Raw genomic sequence first — 16,713 nt, forward strand, 5'->3', positions numbered from 1 at the left:
AGTGTGTGCAAACCTTGTCAAGGACTACAGGAAACGTTTGGTATCTGTAATAGCAAACAAAGGTTTCTGTACCAAATATTAAGTTTGATTTTTGTGATGTATCAAATACTTATTTCATGCAATTAAATGCAAATTTATTATTTAAAAATCATACAACGTGATTTTCTGGATTTTTGTATTAGATTCCGTCCCTCACAGTTGAACAGTCTTTGTGTTTATGAAACTAGAGCCTCACCTCTGGAACAAATTACCTGAAGGTATCTGAAGTGTGCTCAAAAAGTTAACTCCTTTATATCAGGGGTTAAAACACTATTGTTTACAAAAGCGTTTTCAGATGTAATTGCCCCTATTTTCCAAATTGTAAGAATTTGCTTTCATCGGTTCAGTGATTATTTCCCCCCTAATTCCTGTTGTGATTATTTTTGTTTTTAATTGTCTCAATGATTTAAAGTGACATATCTAATTTTTGAATTTGTGTTTTAATTTCTATTTCTCACTTTTGTCTTGCTGAGTTTGATGTCACCTATTACTTTTGGAATTTTCTTGTGTTAAATTGTGCTGTGCAAATTTATTTAACTGGTCTTGCCTTACTTGGCACAGCAAAGTTCCACTCAGTGATGGCCATAACCCTGGAACTGTCTTATGCATGCATGTGTACATTGGGCTAAGAAATATTTTGTCATTTACCAATTTCGCCAGTTCTCCCACCGAAAAATTTTAATCATAGGTATACTTCTATTATAAAGATAAGATGAGAAGGAAAAAAAATCCACAAAATCACAATGTCTGATCTTTAAATGTGAACTAAGTAAAATTGGTGGCCAAATATGGTACTGCAACCAGGATCAAAACACTGAAGCTTTCGACATCCCCTCCATTTGGGTTGCCAGATAAACACTTCGCAATGGAGAAACATGCATTTCATTGCATTTTAATCAGAACACATTAACATGTGTAATGATCATGTGAACATATGACATGTGTAGTCTACATGTTTTACCCCCCCAAAAAATGGAGCATACTAGCATAGATGAGTTTCTCATGCCATGATGAGAAGAACTTCCATACTTTTCTCGACAACAGATTGGCATAAACCTTTGGGGGGGGGGGGGGGGGGGGGGGGGTGCCAACCATGCGCATGCTCAGTGGCGCTTTGGATATTAATTCGAACACCTGCACTACCTCGCGCTCATTGAAATTTAAGGCAGGGATAAGTCCTTTACCCAAGTTTACGTTTTTGGGGGTTGGTTTTTGTACTTGAATTATTTTCAATATTTAATATTGTTGCTTTTCAGAATGCTTAAGGATAATGTTCTGCTTATTGTGCAGTACGCCGAACATACAGTTTGAGATTTGTAATGGTTCATGGTCAGTTAACTTTTGTATTTCTACATAGACTAACATATTTTATCCAGATAACTACTAAATGTTCTAAAATACTGTATATATTGTCTATATTCTTCAATCAGTTAATATAAACATATTTGATATGAAAATTAATAATAATAATAATAATACATTTTATTTGACGGTGCCTTTCTGGCACTCAAGGTCGCCCGCCGTACAATCATTTAAAACATTTAAACATTAAAAGTGAGAAAATGGAAGTATAGAACGGAAGATGTTATACAATGTAAAATGTAATAACGTGTAGAAGATGAAAGGTAATATCAGTCACTTTGCTGGGTAACAAATTATTGTTAAATTGAGATAACTGAGTTACTAACTCAACTACTTTTTGTGAGAAGTAATTTGTAACTGTAACTAATTACATTTTATTGAAGCAAGATTATATTTATTATGTGCCTTACACTTCCAAGCATTTTCAATGACTTTTTGCAAAATGTTGGGATTTTTCAAACCTTGAAAACATGACAGTAAAATCCGAATATTTTCAATGATTTCAAGGACCAGTAAGGACCCTGTACTTAGCATTAGTGGCGGTGTTAGAGGTGGGGTCACAGGGGCACTGCCCCCACCTCTAATAAGTGCCCCTATAGACCCCACTCACATGTCGTCACAACCACGCCTCCGCGCCATATTGTCCGTCAGCTCGTCGTGTTTGCGCATTACCGCTACGTAAATTCCTCCTAATATGGCATGTTTTTCTGCTCATTAACATTAATAATCAAAATGGTGAAGGCGTGTGTGGCGGTTGGTTGCAGTAACAGAGAAGATCGACGGAGAGACGTGAAGTTCTACCGTAATCCGAGAGACCCGGAGAGGAGAGCGAGATGGGCTGCTGCAATTCGACGAGAAAACTGGGCACCAAATGATCACCACAGATTATGTAGTAGTCATTTTATATCTGGTAAGATGCTTTTAATATATATTTAGAGGGTTTTGGGCTGACAACCACAATTAAGATCATTGCGAGGCTAATCGCCGTCAACATACAGTTTAAAATTCAAGATGTTTATTTCTTCCACCATCATTATTTTTTGAATAATATTTAGCTGGTACCAAGTGAAGGAAGCTGGCCTCGTCTCCGGATCATCAGTTAAACAGGGGTGTCCAAACTTTTTGCAAAGCGGGCCAGATTTGGTGTGGCTGATTTACGTAGAACAATATATTCAAACAAATTTTAGCAAGCCCTTCTGTGTGTCACATTTGCTTTATTATTTTTTTTTTAATTCATAATTTCAACACTCGCCTTTGTGGCGTTCTCTTTCGACACTCGGGCTCTTGCGAAATACTGCTGCTGTGAAATTAAATTAGCTTCAAGTTGCTATAATTTCTTGCTGCGTATCTTCCCTGTAATGTTGTACATGTCAGCGTGTCTTGTTTAGTAATATCGCGTCACATCGAACTCTTTGAAAACAGCGACTGTCTCTTTGCAAATGAGGCAGACACTGATGTTGCATATTTTATTGAAGAAATAGTCCAATATCCACCTATCCTTGAAGCGTCGGCCATCGCAGGCAACTTTTTTTTTTTTTTTTTTTTATTGTCGCCATTTTAGAAAATTGGAAGTCAAGGGTCACACGGGGTAATGTTGCTTAGAGTGCTGCTCTTAAAGTTTTTCAAAGTTTCGTGAGAATAGGCTGAGTTTCTGTGGACAAGATAGTTGTAGATATCAGGGTAGCAGATGTCAGGCAGAGACGGCGAAGACAGCGGGTCGAAAAATATCGATTTAGGCATCAAATATGGATCTGGCGAATGGATAGACTGAAGCTTTTTCACATAACGCCTTTTATGCAACGCATCCAATGAGTTTACAGCGTCTGAAAGCACCAGTACTTCCATGAATTGCACTATAAATTGCACGACAAATTGAAACCAGTGAGAATACAGATAAACAATGACGGACAATATGGCGGCCGGATACAGCAACATGTCATTGTGTGACGTTGCTGAGTGGGGTATATACCCATTTTAGCACAAAGCATGGCAATCAGTGAATCCTTTTCTGAAGTGAGAGAGAATGTTGTTTCTAGTAGTAGGCCTGAACGCTTTATTTTTTAACATCGTCATCGTGTTGCGTGGATAGTCGCATCGCAAGGACGTGCGATATATATATATTTTTTTTAACACACAAACTTGTTTTTCTGCTTCGTGCTCGTACAGTGCCACATTCTCTCACCCTTCATCCTGCTAATCAGTGTGACCAAACTGTTTTTCTTGGTCATCAATGCAGCTGGCATTTGGTACTACACTTTGATCTGGCCAGAGAAGACTGGGGAGCTTTACAATCAAAGGCACAAATGCACAAAACGGAATGCATCATTCGCTGTCTCAAAACTCACATTACCAAAAAAACGCAAATTATCCTCGCAGTTACGTGTTAAAAATTACATGGTAGTTTTGACGAACTCGTCCAAAGTTTAAATTTGTAAAATTACACCGAAATCCGAAAAGCTCTTCAGCTGCTCTTTGAACTTGCAGCCCAGTCTGAAGTGTACTGTGCCAGCTCATTCATTGTGTAAGTGAGAGGCTGTTCTCGGCATTGGTAACGTCAAAGCATGAGTGAATTTTTAGTGGACTCACTGAATGAAGCATTGAATAATTTGTTTAAAAATAATTCACATTATGAAGGTGGCGTGTGGGTTTTCTCCGGGTTCCTGCCACGACCCAAAAAAAATGTGCATTGTATGCTCATTGAACACTCCAAATTATCAGTCGGTGTGAGTGTGTGCAAGAATGGTTGTGTATCTATACACCAATTGCAGGTGACGCCGTGCCGGATCCAGCCTCAGCTTGCCAGATCCGCAAAGCAATCACACCCACTGAACGTCAGCGACCCTGTTTCCTAAAAGTCCTACAACCGCCACTGCTCAGCATAGCTTATACTAACTTTACAGTTTACACAGTAAAACAGGGCTATCTATTCAAGAACACACACTAGCTATGTGATTAATAAAGATAGCACACGCTGACACAAGAAAAAGACCATAGATGGATTTACAGAAATACATACGCAGCCTCGAATAGTTCCAAACATGGCTTTGATGAGGGCGGACCCCATTCATTTGAATGGCTAACTGTCAAATATATTCGGTAAAACTACCCCTTTTCAATTTTCAATTATCTGCATTTAATCAGAGGCGCTTTATAATGTACAGGTTGAGCTTTATTTGTATGTGCATGGCGTAATGCTATACAGTATATATGATGAGCGATTTTCTCCTACTTTTTAAGCTGACTCATCTAACTGGGAAGTTATCGCCAGGGATAAATTGATTAAATCACTACCGCTTTTAAATCGTCAACTCTTTCAGAGGCCCTTTGTGACACATACACCTATTTGTTTTCGTGAGTATTTGTAGACGACCACCTTTCATGTGCTAGTTAGCTCAATTCTTAAGCTTAGAGGAAGTTAATGCATGACAACCTGTATTCTTTACTTCACAATGTTTGATATATATATTAGAGATGTGTTTGATTAAAAAAGGGTTCGGTATTTATAATAATTAATTAATTTATTTATTTAATAGAAAACTAATTTAATGTGTACTAGTGGTATATATATATATTCATGTATACATATTATATTTTCATGATGCACATCATGCCAATGCTTGTGCTTGGAACAGCTGTTAGTGCTTGCTGATGGTGATTGCTGTCTGTGGCCACTGAGCCCACGGCTTACCATTACCATCAATTTTTTCTGCTGCTCTTGGTCCTTGAGGATACAATACGTACGACAGCACTTTTATGACCGATTGATGCATCCAAATGCTGCACAACCAACCATCACACCCCACTGATCTATAAAATCCCAGGTGTAAAAAATGAACTATGACACCAATTTCACCAATTGTTCAATGAAAATGTAAAATATGGTTTTCTTTATCGATGGGTAATGAGTTGTTATTCGTTGATATATTACCACAGGTAATGGAATCAAGGAAATCCAGACATTCTCTGGAAAAACAGTAATCTTGTTGAGAAAAATGGAAAACTTCGATCATCTTCAATTTGAATGTGAAAGTTGATTTTTCATGCTAACCCAAACATGAAACTTTCCCTCCACAACATGGGTTGGGGTTCCTTTCTGCGTCACAGTTTACATAGTTTTCCGTTGTCACCTTAACATTGCAAATGTAAAACTAGTATTTACAGATACAGTGTATTATAATGCAATGACATAACCAAACATGTACAGTACTTAGATAAGTGATTTTATATATTTTTACCATAAATGTCGCAATCACCGCTGTCAGTTCCATAGAAAACCATGACAGCGCTGCTTGTGCTTGGAACTATTCACCCCCAGTTGAACAACGTGACCACCCACCCGCAGCGAGATTCGTGAGTGTCGAGAGACTATCTTTCTACTTTAACTATTTAAACTGATAGATATTGTTGTAAATATGCAAAAACAACAACAACAACAAAGTTACTCAAATATTTACACCAGGTTTTTAAACATTGTTCAAAGCTAAAAGTGGCAAAATGTTCCTTTTGCTTTTCGCATTAGCAGCTTTTACGAATGCCGCACCTCGGGTTGCCAATTCCCTGAAAAAATAAGGGACACCTCATTGGTAGAGCACCGTCACCCTTTAATTATTTTTTTGTCAGTGAAAAGTGATTTTTTTGTTGTTGTTATAATTATAATGTAATAATTTTACTCAAAACTAAATTAGGTACATATTTGAGTTATATAAGCACATGGGAAAAAGTAATCATCAGAAATGTATTTTTAATACAAATATACTAAAATTAAATCCGTCCTGCTAAATTTAAAATTGCATAATTTGACGCTCAAGGACCTCGGCCTTTATGTCTGTGTGTTTGGCCGTATTTTCAAAATGTTTTTTTTTTTTTTTTTTTTTTTAAATCTTATGTTGTCTTCCATGAGCGACAACAGGCCTGTTCCTGACCAATTTGGTACCCTACGCAACAGATTTGTTGCCACCCCCCTCATTTTCACCACATATATTTAAACACTCACATTGAAAAAGCACATCATCTCTTCTCTATATTTGACGCAATTAACGCACATGCCCCACTCAAACAGATTAAAATGACAACACAGTTTAATGTTCGCTTGTTACTTGTTTTTGGGTGTTTGGCGCCCTCTGCTGGCGCTTGGGTCCAACTGATCTTATGTGTTACACCATGAGTGAGCATGGTGTAATTATTGACATCAACAATGGCGAGCTACTAGTTTATTTTTTGGTTGAAAATTTTACAAATTTATTAAAACGAAAACATGAAGAGGGGTTTTAATATAAAATTTCTATAACTTGTTCAAACATTTATCTTCTAAGAACTACAAGTCTTTCTATCCATGGATCCCTTTAACAGAATGTTAATGTTAATGCCATCTTGTTGATTTATTGTTATAATAAACAAATACAGTACTTATGTACAGTATGTTGAATGTATATATCCGTCTTGTGTCTTATCTTTCCATTCCAACAATAATTTACAGAAAAATATGGCATATTTTATAGATGGTTTGAATTGCGATTAATTACGATTAATTAATTTTTAAGCTGTAATTAACTCGATTAAAAAATTTAATCATTTGACAGCTCTAAATAAAAAAGACAACGAACAAGTGCATAAATGAAAAGAAAAATACTGTAATAACTATTCAAAAGCACCAATAAAAAAAACTTCAAAAACAAATGCATTAAATAAACTAGAAGTATTATTACAATATGATTAACACCCACCCACACAAACCTATATAAAGGCACACAGAACACTTTAAAATGAAACTTTTTTTTTTTTTTTTTTACCTTGACCTATAGCCTAACCTTACTCACCTTGGGTTCACTGCTGCAAAAGCATCTATTGCACTTTCATATGACAGTTGTTTTGGAAGGTGCACTTCTTTCCTGGACTTGGTGGGCTTGGACTTGGTGCTGATGTGGATAAGTTCGCTGTAAAAGATAACCCAGGATGTACAGAGGTAGAAGGAAAATATTTCAGAAGAGCATCTACAAAGAAAAGAAAGTGGAATGTTACATTATATTAGTCAAATAGCTGTTGATTGTGAAACCAGCATGACATAACCATAATAGCGCCTATATTCTTGCAGCCTACTGTACCTGTCTATTGGCTCCGGCCACTATCTTTGATGGGCGTATTTAAACGAAAATAAAGTCTTGAAGCACGTCAACTACACAGGACTATCCAATAATAATGAATTAAATAATATATGATAGCAAAACAAATAAATAAATTGAATATGTTTTTACATGAACGTGATCGCCATTTTAATGAATTAATGACACATTTAATAACAAATGTTTGCATTTAAATCCGTGGCACTTTTAGTCCCCCATACCACAGAACTTGGAAATTATTACGGTAATTCCATATTTAATGGTGTATTTATTTAATTAACCTTGGCACCTTTAGGCAAGGCAAATGTATTTGAAAAGCACAATTTAACACACGGTAAAAGTGGTTCACATCACATGAAAATAAGCAAGACGATTGTCTCCCATACACTTTGTTCAAATTTCTCTAAAATTGGAGGGGGAGTAAATTTAACTAATACTAATCCACAGCTGGCTGATTACTGAAAATATTTCTAAAACAAAAGCCTGGCTAATGATACAGTATAATTTTGCTTTAGCTCTAAGTCATATAAGCTCTATGTAAATAGCCGCTAGCTTGCAGTTGCGCTAAATCTACGTGCTTATGCTGTTGAAAAAAAAATCATCACAACAAACTTCTGGTTTTCTTCGCGTCTTTGCTGTCTTCTCTCTTTTTGTTCTCGGTCCCGGAGGGCTTTTGTCTTTTCATAAAGTTGACTTGTCACCGTAATGTCGCTCAATTGCGGAGGCTAAAAAAAGCACCTTCAGGTAGCTCGCTGGTCTGCTGGGTGGTGAGTGAGACGAGGGTCTGTAGTGAAATTATCTCATCACAGGAAAAAGTGAAACGGGCTGAAGGCACACTAGAAAAATGATTTCATTATTATTTAAAGACTTATTATGAACGGTTTTGCTGTTATTTTGTTTTAATGTTTCGTATAATTTTTTGAATACTGCTATCATCAAATTTTATTTGAATTTTTTTCTTGACGCCTTTTTGGACGCTGGGGCGCCCTTAGGCGGTTGCCTAAATCACCTTATGGGCGACAATACCTTGACCAATGAGAGAAGTGGAAATTCGTATCGTCATTGTTCCATCAGCTCACTGATCAAAAAGCAGGATATGTAGGGGAATGTGTTTTCCAGCATATTCTTGTAAAGCACCATACCAGTATTCGTTCATTCTACAAATAAGACACTATTTTCGAGTTTGATGATAATAAGGGACAAAAGGCGTCCCTTGAAAGCTCATTAAGGGATGCATACTTTTGTTCCTGAAAACCAGGTGATTCCATTTTTCAAGGGACAGTTGGCAACCCTAGGTAGCCGCACCAAAGTTAATGTGTAAAAATTATTACTGGAAGGAAATCGTGGTAGCTGTTAAATTTTAATTTTGAATGTAAAAATTCTGACTTGCTGAAGGAGGCATTTGGATCTCCTGGCTATGCAGAGTACAACACTGTACATTTTGCCTCAGTAAAGCATTGTTTCATATGTAGGGAGATCTAAATAAAAGGCTATTCATCTCACTGCAGTCACTCATATCCAATTTGGTAGCTCAAGCTGTAACTGTGATTGTAGTAATTAAGATTCTTTACAGTCTGCAATTAATTTAATAAAGAGGGGTTACAGCGAGCTCATTAACCTTAATGAGAATTATTAGTCACGACACAGACACTGCCTCTCTCACTGCCTCCCTCCGTTCCTCGCCTGTAGTTCGTTTTGTATTTGTCCTGGGTGCTAAAGGGAGTACAATTACTTCTAATTATGATTCAATTAAGTAGACAGACACGTATGTGCTTAAAATATTGAATTACTTTACTACACTACTTTGCGCTTGTGACAAGTCAGTTAATGGTTTGAACATTACACCACTGCTATTATTATTTTCAACTCAGATTTAGCTATTTGCAGAATTTATTCTTTAAAAAAATTGACTATACTGTATTTTTGTGGCAATACATCCTACTCGGAGTAGATCAGCGTCAGCAACATCTTTGCATATGTGCGCCCCCTGGCGCCGATGTGACAAGTCTGCCCTCGGCAGTGCAAGCGCACGGCAAGGAAAATTTATTTGTATAGCACAGTTCAACCCAAGGCAATTCGAAGTGCTTTACATCACATGAAAAAGAGATAAAATTATAAGTAAAAATCCCACTAAATCACAAAAAATATAAAAAACAAAAACCATTCAAACAGGAAATAGAAATAAAACTAGAAAATGAATATTTAAAAAGAAATGAAACAGGAAATAAAATGATACATAGCACTAGAAAATGTAACCCTGTCTGTCTGTCTGTCTGTCTGTGTGATCTGATTTGATCTGATCGAATTTCATCTAATCTCATTTGTAATCCATTTTGCTATACAACTCCCAGGTCAAAGCAGAATTCACCCCCCCCCCCCCCCCCCCCCCAAAAAAAAAAAAAGACTCCATGATGGCTACAGATATCCCTAACTGGCTAATCAGATGTCAGTGTTCCATTCAATTATTTCGCCCAACTTTTAATTTCTTCCTGCTTAAGGTTCGCTGAGCAAAGCAATTACCTAGACATGGTGACGCGTATAAGAAAAGCAGGGTGAGAAGAGAGACATGTCAACTTTTTTTTTAGTTCCTTTCTTGTGCAACAGTATACAGTAATGTGTGGTTATGTCCTTCATCACGACACCCCCTCCCCTCCGTTCTGTGGTTAAAAGTCACTGGAATGTTAAGATCCCAGCATTAGAATAAACACGTCATGTGTTAAATCAAAATCCAATTCTGTGGTCTATTACTTTCTGGCATAATAATGACTGCCAAGGATTAGGAATCAATATTTCACTGCAGAGGGGACATTAACAGCTTTATTCGTCCGTAATTGAGTTTTGGGGAGAGGCCTTGCTCTGGAATCAGCATTAAAGATAAGGGCTCTTCGCCTGGAGATGCACAAATAAACCTCTGGAGGCAACACATCAGCTACACATCATTTCAAATTGCTCATCAATAAACACTGCAAAGCACTTGATAATTCCAAAAGGCATCAACTAACACAATTCCACTTGACTGCAACTCAAAGCCGATTGAGATTTACTACCACTAACTTCTCCATTCACTGTGTAGTTGTTGTTATACATAATAAAATCAGTAGGGGAAAAAAATAATCCACTTGCAATTCATTTTAAACAAATTACTGGGTCATAAAGGGACCAAATTTGAGTGAATACGACAGCAGAATTTTAGTTAGCCTATTCATTTGACTCAACTTGATTAAATGACTAACCTTAATTTTGTTCATTAAGATAATCCAATGTTATAGTTGTCGTCAGCATGGGCAAGCTAAGCTGTTGTCTTGTGCACCATCTAGTTGGGGGGTGTTACCACCCGATCGTGACGGGCTACCGGATTGTGACGAATTGCTACTGCGCATGCGCGAACCGATGCCATTTTTTGCTCGAGCGATGACGGCAATATAGATAAGTATGTGTTAGAGAAAAAAAATACATTTTTCTTTCCATTTTTTTGGGGGGGGGGGGGGTGATATTTAAAAAAAAAAAAAAAAAAGAATACATCCAGTGATTATGTGATAGAAGTATGCCTCAAATGGTCCGTGAACTTGGCCCCCCAATCAGACGCAAATTTATAGAAAAATTGTGTCATTCGTTTGTGCTGGAAAAAAAAGTGTTTGTGCTGCTATTGTTTTTGAGAAATTCCATGAGATATTTTTTCAGCACAAACCAAGCACAAACAAATGACATAATTATTCCATAAATTTGCGTCTGATGGGGGACCAACATCAATGAGGTCTTTAAATGTTGAAACCGTTTTAATGTACTAGAATATGTGTAGAACATAAACTACAGAAATTTTCACACTATAAGGTGCACCTGACTATAAGCCGCCACTCACCAAATTTGACACAAAAAACGGCATTTGTTCACAGATAGGCCGCACTGGACTATAAACCGAAGCTGTCCTTACTGTAGTCAATCTATCAATATTTACACCAATACATTATATCAACCAGATATCAACCGGTAACACTTTATTTGATGGCGGCATCATAAGACTGTTATAAGACCAAATGAACCATCATGAAGCTTTGAACCAATAGGCTACAAAGTTTCATTGCCTTAAGAAGCCTAATATAGCCAACACTGTTCTCTTGGGGGAGTCTGTCAACCTCTGCTGCTAACTGCTGTCAACACTGTTGTCATCCAACATGCCTCCTAGCATGCATTACAGTAGTTAGATGTAAATAAATCAAAATTCATGTTCTGTGCTAAGTATTTCTTCACGTACTGTTCTAGTTGTTTCATTAATTACTAGTTATGGAATTTGGTAACACTTTATTTTCAGTGGTGCCATCAGACTGTCATAACACCATCATAATTATGACATGTGTCATCCGGCAAATTATCTCCCTTTTGAATGGATGTAAAAGATCCAAGCTGGACATAAATGGACTTAGTGACATAATTTGCCGAATGACACTTAATGACATCTGTCATAAGCATTTATTAATGCCAATGATAATGTCATGTCATAATTATGATGGTCTTATGGAAGTCTTATGATGCTGCTGTCAAATAAAGTTACACTTATTAACCCAAATAAATTAACAAATAAGCCGCACTGCATTATAAACTGCAGGATTAAAAAATGAGGGGGAAAAAAGTAGCGGAAATCACGGTATGCAGCTAGTCCCCAGGTCACAACGTACCCAACCTGCATGATTTCAACTTTATGACGCCGGAGTCTCGTCCGTCATTTTTAAGTCCCGTAAATAGTACCTGGTTCCTGTTGCCGTTCTTCATGTCAGGATCCCCCACCTCCCCCAGCAGCATCACCGCCGTCCTGCAATTCCTTTCTGCCGCTTCCTTGTTCTGATGCTGTTTCTGCTTCTCCCCCGGCGCCGACTCCTCTTGCGAGTCCCAATCAATTTTTTTTTTAGTTCGGACGGCAGGCTCGCATTGAGAGAGGCGACGGTGGCATCCTGAGTGGTCATGATATCCCTCTCTCTTGCCTCTCTACTCTTTGTACAGCGCCCTTTTCTCTCAGCAAGGCAACTCACTCGTGAGTAAAGCCCGAATATCATTGACTATAATAGCATTTAACACAATGTACCTCACAGTATCTTATATTTTTTTGCTTTATCTTATTAATCCATCCAGCCATCATCTACCGCTTAGTCAGTTCGCGGGGGCAGCAGCTTTAGCAGGAAAGCCAAGACTTCCCACTTCAACCAGATATGACGTATAATACATGCTTTTGGATAGTTATTTTGAGATGTAGAGGGAATATAGGGGTACTTACTAACATGGAAATTTGGGTTACGTCATCGGCAAATACTCAAATATGAAAATTTAGGACTCTGAAGCCATGGTACATTTTTACAATAACACTGTTTCTGACATATTTCTAGTCAAAGACTAACTAAAAAGGCTAGTTAAGCTATGGTATATCTGAAAAACCTTGTACGTTATACATCACAAAGTCTAATGTTTAAATAAAGGTTTTGGTTTTAATTTTAACAGAGTGAATGGTCTCTGAGACAGTTAGATATTTTTATATAAGGAAAGCACTTTTTAAATTCTTGAAAGACATTAAATTGATGTGTAGATTGTAAGGGTGGAGGAATGGGTGCTGCACATTTTGTACATTAGGTGGTAGTATGCACCTGAAAATTGATTGCAAGAAGAATTTTAACACGCATGCACAGTACGGCTACCCGATTACTACAGGTGTAGGTACAGAATCTACTTGGGTTTGCACAATATGCTCGGGGGCCTAGTGCTAAATTTTGGATTGAACTTGAAAAATATATCATGTGTAAAACCAAACAAAAGATAGTATTAAATGGGAAAACAATTATTATTGTATTTGAATCCAAAGATTAAAAAATAGGTGGCACGGTGGCTGAGTGGTTAGCACGTCCGCCTCGTAGTTCTGAGATGAAGGGTTCAATACCAGGCTTCAGCCTTCCTGTGTGGGGTTTGCATGTTCTCCCCTTACCTGCGTGGGTTTCTTCCAGGAATTCTGGTTTTCTCTCACATCCCAAAAACATGCATGGTAGGCTGATTGAACACTATAAATTGTCCATGGGTATGAGTGTGTGCATGAATGGTTGTATGTCTCCTTGTACCCTGCGTTACACTTTTGAATCTTTATATATTGTTGGGAACATTTCATATCCACAAATCTAAATTTCAAAAAGCAAATCAAAACTTCAAATTATTCTTGACTGAAGTTGATTCATATTTCACACCAGTCTACTATTGAAGCTCATGCAGAAATATTTAACGTATAACACACTATATATATGGCGGAAAACACAGACACAGACCGACCGAAAAAGCAGTTTCTGCTCTTGCACCTCTCTTTAAAATAAACTGCTGTATTTTAAGCCAAAAGAACTGTTGTGTTAGATAGAACAATATGTCTATATGCTGCCATAGCAGATTCATAGCGCATTAAGCCCCCGAACAATTTTTAATTTGTCCGTTTTACCCTGGAAACCCCCATTTACAGACACCATGCAACCGCTTTTGTTTCAACCTAGCCATAAAAAGAAGGTAAGTAATCATATTTATTACTTGAAATGTACTTCATTTATTATTAATTTATAAATTAGAATCATTAATTAATGTTTAATATTTCGTTTAAAAAAAAACGACTTTCAAAAACTATTCACTCGCATATTTTAAATTTTTAAACAAATTTGCGTCTGTAAATAAGTCACAGATAGCTCCTCATAACTATCGCTTGATTGTATTTTTTTTGTGTGTGTTAGTGTTGCATTTTCCCCAATATTTTTGATGATAAATAATCGATCCAAACAAAGAAAAAATGGAAAAAAAAAAAAACGTTTAAAAGTTTAAATATATGAAAATGAACATCTCGACCACTCCTTGATGTCTGCGATTTCTGCATTGCGACACTTGTTATATTGCCATGTTTCACCCATAAAATCCCTAAAAAAATCCGGCTGTGGCCATTCACAGCTGTGTCTTGACACTCGGTGATACATGCTACATGGAGTTTTTGGATCAAAAAGAGGTAAGTACGCGACAATATCTCATTAAAATCATGGCGTCTTTAATTCTACTCTCGCGTGCTCTCAGCTCCAGTTAGGGTTTTGCTGTTAAAAAAAATTTTTTTTTAAATTGAATGCCCTCCTGTTCAAAATGTTTCTTCCCCCAGAAAATTGAGATTTTAAGCTTTCCAATGATGTATCACACATGCATATCGGACAATTTTGAAAGTTGGCCAAATTGGGAGTCTCAGAGGCTCAGAGATAACTGTCCATCTCTAAAACTAGTTTTTAAAAAAGTCAGTTTCATTTCCCTGGCTTTTAACCTTGGGTCCTTTTAACGTCTTATGGTTTGTTATTTTATTTTATTATTTATTAATTGTTTGCTTTTGACATCAGTACTGACGCTGTATGTTCCTTTCTTTAAAGAATGAACATTTTCTTCATATAAATCTTCCATTATTGACACAATTTTAAAAAAAAACAACCCGAACACTTTTGCTGCATTTGAGGAGGGTGGGAAGTCGCACTTATCCCACTCAGTTGCGACCTCAAAGCGTTCCAAGCGAATGTAAACAACAAAGATGATTGAAAGCAACAATTAGTTGTTTTTTTTTTTTGGCCATTTAAAGACATTTTGACCTCCAGCAAACCAGCCTTTTCATAAGCGATCGAAAAGTGGAGGAAAAATTACAGTTGAGATGAATTGCACACACTGTAACTGCCTTCTTTAGTTACATCCTTGCTGAAATGCAATGTAAAAATATCAATTCATTAAGCTAATTTATTGTCTGAGAAAAAATACAAACTTAATTTAACTTGGTAATTGTGTGATCAATACGTTGTCTTGAGCTCCATTTTGTCGAGTGACGTCAGATTAGAAGTGGTAGTGGTACTTTTTCATGAAGTAGTACTTTTTCCCCACGATTTCGCGAGTAGGATCTCCATGTTTGAGTGGCTTTCCAATTCGTTCCTGGTCGGAGGTTGGAAAAGTCTGACCACCCACATTCCCCGAATGCTGCACGAGCGGTGTTGTGATGTCATCAGCAGGCGCAAGCCCCCCGAGCAGATTGTGCACCCCGACCGTTGTCGTGCATACATACACCAGCTGTTCACGTGACTGCGCTACGTCATTGTTGGGTTTATGCTTATAAACGTGAAAGATTCGGATATATAAATTATTATTCATCATAATTGTATTGACTGGTCACAGCCATCAGCCACTGCGCAACGCCTTCAAGTAGGGGGCTATCCTACAGTCCACTTGAGTTATTCGCAGTCGGTCGTAGTTAGTCAACACATGCAGGTATCCATCGCCGGATTTAGGTTGAAAAAGTACAAAAGCTGTACCGCATACAAGCAGGAAGGATTTTTTGGGAGTCATTTGTTCGAGGATTCAAGTTAATTATTATATTTTTCGTACCATGCACGCATTTTGAAATGTTGTGAAAAAAATCAATGGGAAAAATTAACTGCTATGGCATTGGGATCATAATTTGCAATATTTGCGTAAAATAAATGCTAACCGCCCGTTTTTTTGCTTCTAACCAAGAATTGAGACTGTTTTATGTCCATATCTATAAAGAATTCAGGGATTTGAGCATTTATTCACGAGAATTTTCAATGGACAAAGCTCTTTGTTTATATATGGCGGCCGCTAATTTCCTTACTGACTCGCCTCATAGTTCGCAATATTTAGGTAAAATAATTGCTACCTGCACGTATTTTTTGCTTTTAACCAAGGATCAAGACTGTTTTACGTCCATATCTATAAAGAATTCAGGGATTGAAGCATTTATTGACACAAATTTTAAAAAGCTCTTTGTCTGTGATTCCATTTGGTCAGCTTTGATGGAGATAGGCCCCCTATGAATCAGCCGCGTCCCGTCAGTAAGTAGCTACGAACCAGTTTATATCGCTTATGAGGCAGGAAGGGGGCATGAGGCCGATTTTTTTTTTTTTTTCCCACAAGCAAACATGTTCAAATATGCTCAACTATTAAAGGAAAATATTAACAGTGAGGTATGTTTTGGGAAACATTTCTACAATGTTAGAATGCAATAATTTGGAATGATATGGATTAATGTGGATGTATTATTCGGCCTGATGTTCAATGATTGGAATGACGGTGAGCTGTGTGGAATGAGCGGGCACTGGGATGATGACACGCTGGCACTGATGGCTCAGTGCTCATCTTATTTTTATTTTCC

At 37.3% G+C, this 16,713-nt stretch overlaps 1 protein-coding gene across 3 annotated transcripts in view; it reads left to right on the forward strand.

The window, feature by feature from the left end:
* nkx1.2lb (NK1 transcription factor related 2-like,b) overlaps positions 1 to 16,713 on the forward strand; it is a 76,080-nt gene that overhangs the window by 22,451 nt on the left and 36,916 nt on the right. For 2 of the 3 annotated variants that reach the window (XM_057849528.1, XM_057849529.1), the window contains exon 2: positions 2,166 to 2,293. The gene's annotated coding sequence lies outside the window, so the exon portion shown is untranslated. Of the gene's footprint in view, positions 1 to 2,165; positions 2,294 to 5,738; positions 5,752 to 16,713 lie in introns of those variants that run through there. The other variant, XM_057849530.1, reaches the window with a different exon arrangement.

The sequence above is a fragment of the Corythoichthys intestinalis genome, chromosome 11 (genome assembly GCF_030265065.1).
Source record: "Corythoichthys intestinalis isolate RoL2023-P3 chromosome 11, ASM3026506v1, whole genome shotgun sequence".
Lineage (NCBI taxonomy): Eukaryota > Metazoa > Chordata > Actinopteri > Syngnathiformes > Syngnathidae > Corythoichthys > Corythoichthys intestinalis.